Genomic DNA, 12,049 nt, shown 5'->3' on the forward strand with positions numbered 1-12,049 from the left:
TGTTTGGACATGTTTTTCTGTTTTTCTTTACGGACTTGTCTTTAGCAGTGTTCTCCTGTATTTCTTTAATTAAGTGAGTTAATAACGTTCTTCTTGATGTCCTCTACCATCATCATGAGGTATGCCTTTCAATCCAGGTCTAGCTTTTCGGGTGTTTGGGGTGCCCAGTACTGGCTGAAGTGGGAATGCTGTGTTCTGATGATGGTGAGTGGTCTTGGTTTCTGTTAGTAAGATTCTTACCTTTGCCTTTGCCATCTGGTAATCTTTATAGGTAGTTATAGTTATCTCTTGTTAGAACTTGTTCCTCTTGTGGTTCTGTTAGCCTCTATCAGCAGACCTGGGAGACTAGCTCTCTCCTGAGTTTCAGTGGTTAGAGCACTCTCTGCAGGCAAGCTCTCCTCTTGGAGGGAGGGTGGACAGATATCTGGCATTCGGATCTGCCTCCTGGTAGATGATGAAGGCTTGAAACAGGGCCTGTCCCAGAAGCTGTTAGCTTCTATAGTCCACACTCTCACCTGTGCAGACTACTCTGGGGGTCAGTAATCCGGGAACCAAGATGGCTCCCCCAGGTGCTCCAGGAAAGCCCTCCTGGGCAGGGTGGACACCTCTCCTCTGACAGGGATGGTGCCCGGATATTGGGAGGTGGAAACAGTGTCTGCCTCAGAAGCTTTGTGGCTCCTGCCTGTCCCCGAAGCTGTTAGCTTAGGTAGTGCACACTCTTACCTGCAGACACTAGTTTCGGTGTGATCTGGGAACCAAGATGGCTCCCCCTGATGCTGTGGCAAAGCCCTCCTGGGCAGGGTGAACAACTCTCATCTGGTGGGGAAGGTGCCCGGATGTCTGGACCCTGAAATGGGGTCTGCCTCAGAAGTTCTGTATCTCCCGCCTGTACCAGAAGCTGTTAGCTTCTGTAGTCCACACTCTCACCTGCACAGACTAGTCTAATCGGGATCCAGTAACCTGCTGGTCTCTTCTTAATCACTGCTTATTTCCTAGCAACAGCTAACCAGCATCAATAGTCCCAGTAATGCAAAGTTTTTGCTTTAGTAGTTCTGGTATCTTGTTAATCACAGCTGATTCTTCAGACTGAGCTAACCAGAACCACAGAATCTTCACAATAAAAAAAAGCAATGGCCCTGAAAAGAGTCTTTAATTTTCCCTCTGAAATTTCACAAGTCATGAAAGAAAGATGAAATTTCAAGCCCTGTAAATCAAATAAAGTACTCAGAAATTGCTGGTTGTTTGTTAGCCTAGAGGCTCCCTGGGGCTGAGAAAAAAAGAAAAACAAACCTGGGTATGCCCCATAATTAAAACATTCCTGGGAACAGCTTAACCTTAAAGATAAAGAGCAATGTGAAGACATAACAGGGCTATCTGAACTGAGTCAGCAACTCACAGAACTCTGACACACTGCATATACATGTAATTTTTCTGCTGATGTTTGAATAAGCCAATCGTGTGTGGCTATGCTGAATTCCACACCCCTAAGCCCCTTACCCCATAGAAATCCACTAACTTTTGAGCCTTGTGGCTGACATCCGTTATCTCCTGTGTGGGATGCATGCCCGTTTGGAGCTCTGTCATTAAATGACATCATGTAATTACATCAAGATGGTCCTTCGTGATTTTTTGGGTGCATGCCGCATCAGGAATTGAGTGTGGGTTTCTCCATTAGGTTCTATCATTTGGAGGTTCCACCGAGATCTGCATGATACTCAGGAACCCCGAAGGACCCCTTGGAGGTATGTTTGTTTGTGTGAGTCTTGTATGTTGTCTGTTGTCTAAGTGTCTAAGTGTGGCACCACTGAATTTGTGTCTTGGTTTTTCAGTTCTGAGATTGTGGATTTGAGTCCCACCTTGTGTCTTGGTTTTTCAGTTCTGGAATTCTGTATTCTGGCAGCTGCCACTGTGGAACATAAGGACCTAGTGGCTGTGGGAGAAAGACGTTCTAAGGCCCCACAGGCTGCAACCTTGGAAGACGTTCCAAGGGTGACCCTGGAGGACGTGCCCAGGGTGAGGGACAGTCAGAGAGGTCTGACTGTCATCTGGCAGAGTGAGAAAAATAAGGTGCTTTTTCTGCCAGAAAGGGAGTTAATGTGGAATCTGACCCCCTTCAGGAAGGGAGTTGAGGTGGAAATCGACCCCTCAGGAAAGAGGTTGATGTGGAACCTGATCCCTGTCAGGAAGAAGCATTTGGCTGGTTGTACAAGTCCAGGTGCGGACGAGTGTACTTAGATATACTGGTGTTTTTTCTCTGTTGCTATCTTGTTTTTGTTTGTGGTTTTCGTCATGGGACATGGGCATTGTACATCGGAGGTAAAGTGGAATCCCTCCCTGCCTATCTGTCTGTATGTCTGTGTGTCTGTCTGTCTTGTTCACTTGTGTGTCCTCCATTAGACCACCTTCCGATTCTGTTTTGCTTTTGGTTTGTCTGGTTTCAAGTCTGGTTTTGGTCCCAAGGGGTTGGCTGGTTATCTTGGTTTGGTTTTAGGCCAGTCTCAGGTTCTGGGGGCCTTCCCATGGAGAGAGGTCCATTTGGGTTGGTCGCAGTGACAGTGAGACATGCCAAAACTTTGCAGGTCACAACGCTGGAGGATGCTCTGGTGTCAAGCTGGGAAGTTGGATCTGAAACAGTCCTTCTCAACCCAGCAGCAGCTAGGGTTCAGTATATGCCTGGAACAGATAGTGTCAGGCTTCTCTGGAAATCGAGTGTAAGACGCCCTGTATTGGTCTTGCTTGTGTTTGTCATTTCTGTGGTACTATGATATGGTGGTTGCCTGAAAACGGTTTCTGTGTATGTCTAATGTGTCTCTTTGTGTTCGGACTTGGACTAACGACTGACTACTGTTTTTGAGTTAGCTCTCTGGAATAAGCCTAAGAATCCTGTCAGATCTCTATGCTGACCACTTCATTTCAGATCCTCAGCTGCCCTGCCTCCCACTTCAATTCCAGGGAGCAGCCAGCAGGTCACAGTTGTCCCGCCCATGGACATGGAGCCTAGGGAGAAAAGAGCTCGGGAAATCCGGAGCAAGAGAGGGGTGGTCCCTGAGAAGTCAGTGGCCCTGGATGTTGTGGCTGCTGAAGAGAAAAGAAGAGGAGGCTGTGGGAGTGGCCTGCCAAGAGCACCACAGGTTCCCTAGCTGCTTCTCATTCCCCCTGTCTCTTGCATCCTGTCTCTTATTAACAAAACAAAAACAAAAACAAAAACAAAAACAAAAAAACAAAAAACAAATAAAACAAAACAAAACAAAACAAAAAAAACAAAAAAACCTGCTTTCACTTTGAGATATGAGTGGCCCGGTACAGCAAGCTCTGAGAGCTGCACTCCCTTCTCTGCCCCACATGTTTTCTCTTCTAGGGCAGTCCCGCCCCTAAGCTGCTAACCAGTGAGAGAGGCATCAGCCCACTTGGGGCTTCTGTCCAAGGTAAGGAGCACCTGCGAGTCTAAATGCCAGGCTCTGATGGGAGTCTCGTCTCTGTGGGACTAGAAAGTGCCCCAACAATCTGACCTAGGTAACAGGAAGTTACAGAAGTTAAGAGAAGGACAGAGTAAGTCAGTAAGAAAGTTAGTATAAGTCGATAAGAAAGTGCAGAGGAGGAGAAATGAAGGAAAGATAGAGGTTTGCAAAGAAGTGAGCTTCAGCAGACTCGGGAGAGATGGATGACAGTGGCAAATAGAGAGGTTAATAGTGAGGAGAAGTAAAAATAGAGATGAAGGAGACTAGAGAGGTCTGAGATGAGAGAGATACTCTGAATGAGAAATATTTAGAAGAGGAACCAGTAAAATGAGGCTGACAAAGACAGAAGCCAGAGTCAGAATCAGAGATGTGCAATGAGAAACAAAGATAAACCAGGGTAGAGGTGAACTCTGAGAGAAGATAAGTGACAGAATATAGATGTGATAATTAGATAACATCCAAAGGAAGCAAAGCAAAGGAGGAGGAACAATATATATATATATATATATATATATATAGAGAGAGAGAGAGAGAGAGAGAGAGAACATTATAATTATATGAGATCTCCATTCATTACAGTTAGGAAACAGCAGCAAAGAGAGGTAAATGACAAAGACTAGAACCTAGCAAAGTGGCACATGCTAATAATGCTAGCACTTAGGAATGATCTGTAAGAAACAGGGAGCCAGAAAATTAAAAAGAGATAAGAGACAAGAGAAAAACTTAAATGAAATGCTGGCCACAAGAGTCAGGGAAACTAGAAAACTTAGTACCTGGCAACAAAAGAAAGCTTTTGGCTAAAGATCAATGTGTTTACTGTAAAGAAAAAGGGCACTGGGTGAGAGACTGCCCCAGAGAAAAAGAAGAGGAGCCCCCCTCATTACCAAACCCTTCCACCTGTTCATGGCTAAAAGTAAAGTGATAACAAAAGGGGTGCTAATACAGAAGCTGAGTCCTTGGAAGACGCCAGTGGCCTACCTGTCAAAGCAGCTAGAAAAGAGACTGTGTTTCATATTCCCCCACTGACTAGTTCAAAACAAGTTAGAAAAGTTCCTGGGCACTGCGGGCTTTTGCAGATTGTGGATTCCAGGTTTTGCTAAAATAAAGAGATAAACAGCCCTGAGTATAGAGAAATAAAGAACGACAGGCTTTTGATGCTATTAAGACTGCCCTAATGTCATTCCCAGCTTTGGGACTTCTAGATGTGACTGAGAACAAAGGTATTGCCAAAGAGGTTCTTACTCAGAGATTGGGACCCTGGAAAAAACCTGTGGCATACTTGTAAGAAATTAGACCTGGTGGCTGTAGGATGGCCTGCTTGTCTGCACATAGTGGCTTCTGGTCAAGGACGCAGATAAATTAACTCTGAGACAAAACTTGGCAAATGCCCTAGAAAGTATGGTTCAGCCCCCCTGACCGATGGCTGGCTAATGCTCTTGAAAACATTATCCAACTGTGACCGATGAACACATTATCAGAGCTTTTTTGTTGACTGAACGAGTGACCTTCACTAACCTACTGCCTGAGACTTCACCTACTCATCACTGTCCTGACATTCTGGCAGAAGAAACTGATATTCGAAATGATCTGAAGGATCAGATCAGTCTTGGCCTGAGAATTTGAGCTGGTACACGGATGGCAATTGCCTTGTGGTTGAAGGTAAGCGGAAGGCAGGGACATCAGTGCAGTGGTAGACAGAAAGCTAAACTTGTGGCTTTGATACAAGCTCTATAAATGGCAAAAGAGAAGTCTACACTGACAGCAGGTATGCTTTTGCCACTGTACGGAGCAATATAGACAAAGAGGGCTGTTGACATCTGCAGAGAAAAACCTAAGATGTTGTGGCTAAAAGAAATCAGATGGCAGATCTAACCGCCAAACAGGCATCCCAAAGACCAATGATCCTGACAGTCTGAAGACTATCAAGTTATAGACAAATTAAGACTGGTAATAGAAACCCTGTATAGAATAGTAGAAACTGAAGAAAGAAAACTAGTCTTCCCATGGGAAGACAGACCTGACATCTACTGGAAAATAGACTTTACTAAGGAAAATATGTGTATGAATACCTTCTGGTTTTTGTGAACGTTCTCAAGATGAATATATGTTTTCTCTGTAAAAATGCGACTGTTCAGATAGTCATCAAGAAGAGTATTAAAGAAAAATTTTCCAAGGTTCGGAGTGCCAAAAGCAATAGTGTCAGATAATGGCCCTGACTTTGTTGCCTGGGTAAGTCAGGGTGTGGCCAAGTATTTAGAGGTCAAATGAAAATTATATTGTGTGTACAGATCTCAGAGCTCAGGACAGATAGAAAGAATAAATAGAACTCTAAAACAGACCTTGACAAAATTAACCATGGAGACTGGCGCAGACTTGGTGCTCTTAACAATGAATGGATCTTCAAGCTCGAAGTTCAAAAGTCCTTCCACAGTCCTCCCCAAAACATTGTCAGGTTGTCACAGGAATACCCCACTATGCTGGTACCAATTTGTCTTAGTCAGGGTTTCTATTCCTGCACAAACATCATTACCAAGAAACAAGTTGGGGAGGAAAGGGTTTATTCGGCTTACACTTCCATACTGCTATTAATCACCAAGGAAATCAGGACTGGAACTCAAGCAGGTCAGGAAGCAGGAGCTTATGCAGAGGCCATGGAGGGATGTTCCTTACTGGCTTGCTTGCTCCTGGCTTGCTCAGCTTACTCTCTTATAGAACCAAGACTACCAGCCCAGAGGTGGTCCCACCCACAAGGGGCCTTTCCCCCTTGATCACTAGTTGAGAAAATGCCTTACAGTTGGATCTCATGAAGGCATTTCCTCAACTGAAGCTCCTTTCTCTGTGATAACTCCAGCTGTGTCAAGTTGACACAAAACTAGCCAGTACAATAATTTAAGTTTATATAATCCTATAGAATTTTAAGAAACAGCTTAAAATTTATGTACTATGGTTAATATAATGTTGCCATTGTGATTTAGCCTACAAAAGGCAAACTTAATAACAATATATCTTGATTCAATTGAGTCATTTAGCTAGACCTTGAAAACTATATTACACACATATTCATGTCCTTGAACTTTACAAGAAAATGCATACTATTTAAATATTGATTGATTTAGAAAAAAATTAGTGTGAAGAGATATTTTCTGCCTAGTTGGTCGCATACTTTTGGAAAAAGATATATATATGTGTGTGTGTGTGTGTGTGTGTGTACCTGCATGTTTGTGTGTACATCTATAATTCAATGATATGGGAACCAGTTAAAACTTTGCATATAGTTTTTGGCTCATTCACAAGATCTCAAACATATTGTCTAATTGGCTGCCATTGGGTTGGATTCCTACAGCTGGCTTAATTACAACACCTTGTCTTGTCTTACACTGTATCTGAGAACAACTGTGGTCATATATGGGGAAAAACATTCTGGATCTAACAATGGACTGTAGTTTAAAAACTCCTCTTACACAAGCTTCTTTCTCAGGGGCAATAAAGAAGAATTGTTCTCACGTGTTGGCAAGCCTTCTTGGTGTAGCAGAGATAAAGTGACTCATTAGTTGTGTGCTTCTGCATTTGAATTCCTTGGCCAAAAGTGACTTTTATCTGAGAAAATGAGTTTCAGAAATGTGTTTATAAGAAAAGCCTCTGCATGTTTAAGCTTACAAGCCTATATTTTCTTTGAGCCTCCTTTTCATATGATTATTTTTATTGTGCACTGACTAAGATATTTTAAAGTCTATTCACATTTATTTCTTTGATGCTTGAATGAAGCATATGTTTATTTGATTCATATAAACACTTAGTTCGAAGTGCAGTTTAAGAGTGCATATGGATAATTGGATTATTCAATTTAAAGAGATTCTGCATTTTGAAATGGCTCAGTAGTATACCATACAAAGAGTAAATGTTTAAAGAAGAAAAGCTACAGCAGCATAATTATTTCCCTTTTAAATGAATGTAGCCTTTTATTTGATTATGAAATATAAATATCATATATATATACACAAATATTCCATTTCTCCATATTAACATTCATAAATATTCTTATCTGTATAAAGAATGGTTGGGTAATTACGAAGGTATATAAAAGAAGACTTTAAATAGTAAAAAAAAAAAAAAAAAAGCATTCCTTTAGGAATTATGAATTGCTATGTGAATCCACTATAATATAAATTTCATTTAATTTATAATTATTTCAGAATTATATTCTCTGTGAATCAGCATTTTTCTATTTTTCTCTTTTTCAAATTTCTTTTGCATGTATTTTAATTATTGTCCCAGGAATCCAGTTGAACTAATTCTACAATTTATAAGATTATAATAGATTTTCCCAATTCCTCTCTACCTACCTTCATCAAACCTGTGAGTCCTGAACAATACAGAGAAGCTTCCCTACCTCTACCTATCTTCCTTCCCCACTGAGTCCTCTGGGGTACACCAAGCTGCCCTAAGCAGCTTACTATCCCATCTGGACCTCCATTCATCCCCACCTCTGAAAAAGAATTTGACAAAATCCTATACCCTTGCAAGTTAAAAGTCTTAGAGAGATCAGGGATACAAGGGACATACCTAAATGTAACCAAACCAATATAGAGCAAGTCAAAAGCCAACATCAAGTTAAATGGAGAGAAACTTAAAGCAATTCCACTAAAGTGAGAGAAAAGACAAGGCTGCCCATTTTCTCCCTATCTATTCAATATACTACTTTAAGTTCTAGCAAGAACAATAAGAGAACTAAAATATATCAAGGGGATATACATTGAAAAGGAAGAAGCAAAAGTATCACTATTTGGAGATGGTATGATGGTATATATATATATATATATATATATATATATATATATATATATACCATCGTATATATATATATATATATATCCCCAAAATTCTACCAGTTACAACTACAGATGATAAACACTTTCAGCAAGTGGTTGCATAGAAGATTATCTCAACAAAACAAGTGGCCTTCCATTATACAAATAATAAATGGACCTAGAAAAAATTAAGGAAACAATCCCTTTCATGATAGCCAAAATAATGTAAAATATCCTGTTGTATCTCTAACCTAGCAAGTGAAAGATCTTTATGACAAGAGTTTCAAGTCTTTGAAGAAAGAGTTTGAAGAAGATATCCTGGTCATCTTAACAAAAGCAGTCTACAGATCCAATGTAATCCCCATCAAAATAACAGCATGATTTTGTATAGACCTTGAAAGAGCAACTTACAACTTCATATGGTAAAACAAACAAACAAACAAACAAATTAACAAAAACCAGATAGCCAAACCAATCCTGAACAATAAAAGAGATTCTGGAGGAAATACCATCCCTGACCTCAAGCTATACTAAAAAGTAACAGTGATTAAAAACTGTTTGGAGTTAGAAGGACGAATATCATATGTTCTATTGTATGCCAAAACAAATAAACATAGAAAAGATGACTGGAATATAGAATAGGGACATTTTAAAAATGAAATGAAAATTGGGTGGGAAAAATCAAAATAAAGGCAGTAGGAAGGACAATTATGTTCAAAATCCAACATGTATTTGCATAGAAATGTCAAGAGAAAACAATGCCAAATTTAATACGTGATAATTATAATCAATTGAGATAAAACAAATTCATTTAAAACAGCCATACTATGCACAAAACACACATTTAAAATATAGATTTTGAAGTTTTAAAATAACATTATTAATTTAATAAATGTGATTCACTATTAATTTGCTCCAAATATTTACATAAATGAATCAAAAGTTCTGTCAACCATTAGGAAATCAGCATAAGTTAACCACATTATTTACTAATACAGTAAACAGCTTAAATTTTGAGTTTTCTCCAGTTGCCCAAATCTACTTGTTCATAGTTACATAAGACATGAAAGTCTATTATATTCCCAAGGAGCCAGGAGGAGCAATGCGATAGTATATCACAGGCATTATATGAAGTCACCCAGCATGTTCTCAAATGGAGTTTATTAAAATATCAAAAGCATATAAAGTAGAAAACATTAATATATTTATATAGATAAAAAACTGCAAATAAGTTATTTCTTTGGAAACTGCATATATAGTGTGTGTAGTGGTTTGAATGTACTTGGCCCAGGGAGTGTCACTATTAGGAGGTATGGCCTTGTTGGAAGAAATGTGTCACTGTTGGTATTTGAGACTCTTCATTCACCTAGCTTCTTAGAAACCATTCTTCACTTGTTTGCCTTCACAATAAGATGTAGAACTCTCAGCACCTCCAGTGCCATGCCTGCCCAAATGCTGCCATGCTCCTGACATAATGATAATTGACTGAACCTCTGAATCTGTAAGCCAACCCTAATGAAATGTTATAAGAGTTGAGTTGGTCATGGTCACACTTCACAGCAATGAAACTCTAAGACAGAAATTGGTACTAAGGACTGGGATAATGATATGATAGGCTTGACCATGTATTAGTTTAGATGAAAGTGAATTTCAGGAGTTTTGATTTGGAAATTAGTGGAATGCTTTTAGTGAGGGTTAATGAGCCCTCCTAATATGAATATGGAGGACATTGGTGCTGAGGATGATGTAAAACCTTGGGACCTGGCTGGAGAGTTAGCAAAGGAGAAGTTCAAAATGTAGCCAAGAGACTGTTTTGTGATGTTTTGGTGAAGAATGTGGTTGCTTTTTGCCCTTGTCTGCAGAGTCTGCCCGAGGCTAAAGTGAGGAAATTTAGGTTAATTGTATTAGGAAAGGAAATTTCAAATCCGCTATTGGGCAGTAAAACCATCCCATGAAGTTTGGTAATGTAGAGGAGGTTGAGACCTATAGACTCAGTGGACACATACCTGAGGCTTAGGTGACTCCTAGATCCATGCCAGACTCCTGGCCTGGAAAATGTGCCACACTCCTCACATGAAGAAATGTGTCCTATGATCATATAGCCCCCCCCCCAAATTTCTCCATGCTAATGAGGTTCCTAGAAGGTTGGAGGTCTTAGTCAATAATCTTCCTTTCCAGACTTTCCTCCCTCCCGAAGGTCTTTAATCTCAGGTCTAACCTAAGAAATGAGTATAGCATGCAACCATTTTTGACCATGAACAACCAATAAACAGTTTAAAACCATGTACTGTCTCTTTTATCAAGATCTGCCATGAGGAGGCATGGAAAACTACAGAGGTGCAGCTTATTTCTCCCCTAGAAGTCCTCCTTGCATTCCCAGACACAGCTACCACCAAGCCTACATCCTCCAAGCTAAGGACAATCACTGTCAGGACAAACTAGAGCTCTTTTTTCTCATGACACTGGGATAGATGCTGTTCCCAGCCATCAGGGCCCCAACTCTATTCTTTGTTCTCCCGAAACTCCCAGAGGTACCTGGATGTCCATGAGTCTGAGAACCCTAAGGCCCTGACCTTTTTGCAGGCCCAGAGATCCTCAAACCAGCTCCAGCTTTCTCATATCTCAGACTGCACTTTCCTACCCCTAGAGTAGTGTCTCGGTGCTTCCCTACAGCCTAGCACCAGCCCTGGTGATGGAAGCATGGAATAAGCTCATTGAAGCTCCCCAAGTTCCACCTCCCCAAGTGGTCATGTGCCCTGTGACAGTCTGGTATAAATTCAGTTGTGTAGTTACTAAAGTTCACTCATATGAAGAACATTTAGTAAAAAGGAGCAAGCTGAAAAAGGAAAAATACAAAATCTCTGGTTCAAAGAGTAAGGAAACAAAGAACAAAGTGTGGAGCACAGACTGAAGGAGAAAGGCCATTCAGATCCAGAGACTGCCCAACCTGGTAATCTATCCCATAAACAGCCACCAAACCTGTCCAGGAAATGATTGCAGGTAGAAGTCTGATATGCTGTCTCCTGAGAGGCTCTGCCAGAGCCTGACAAATACAAGGAGGAAGCTTGTAGCCAACCATTGGACTGAGCTTGGGGTTCCCCGATGGAGGAGATGGAGAAGGGACTAGAGAAGCTGAGGGGGGTTGCAGCCACATTAAGGGAGCAACAGTGTCAAGATGTCAGACACCCCAGAGCTCCTGGGAACTGGACCACCAACCAAAGAATACACATGGAGGGATTCATGGCTCTAGACACATATGTGGCAGAAGATGATCTTGTTGGACATCATTGGGAAGAGAGGCCCTCAGGCCTGAGCGTGTCCAGTGCCCCAGTGAAGGGGGATGCCAGGGAAGGAGGATGGGAGTGGATGGGTGGGGGAGGACCTGCATAGAGGTAGGCGGATGGGGGATGGGATAGGGGGTTTCTGAAGGGGAGACCTGGAAAGGGGAAAACATTTGAAATGTAAATAAAGAAAATATCCAAGAAAATAAAATAAAATAAAAATAAATAAATAAATAAATAAGAATAAAGGGGCACTAGGAATAGAATGGAGCTGCCTCCCATGTTCAAGGAGATAAACACATTAAGGAAGTAGTGACCTCTAAGCAAGTTTGGGCCCTGCTAAATTTATTCTTTATGATTTTGCAATTGAACAAGGGACATGGTTATTGTTTTCATTTTGCCTTTTAATCTGGAGGAACTACAATCCAGAAATGGAGGCCACAGGATTTTGATGTAATTCTCGAGGAAAAGTGGACCAGAAAAGCTTAGATCCAGGTATTTT

The sequence above is a fragment of the Mus caroli genome, chromosome X, assembly GCF_900094665.2.
Source record: "Mus caroli chromosome X, CAROLI_EIJ_v1.1, whole genome shotgun sequence".
NCBI lineage: Eukaryota > Metazoa > Chordata > Mammalia > Rodentia > Muridae > Mus > Mus caroli.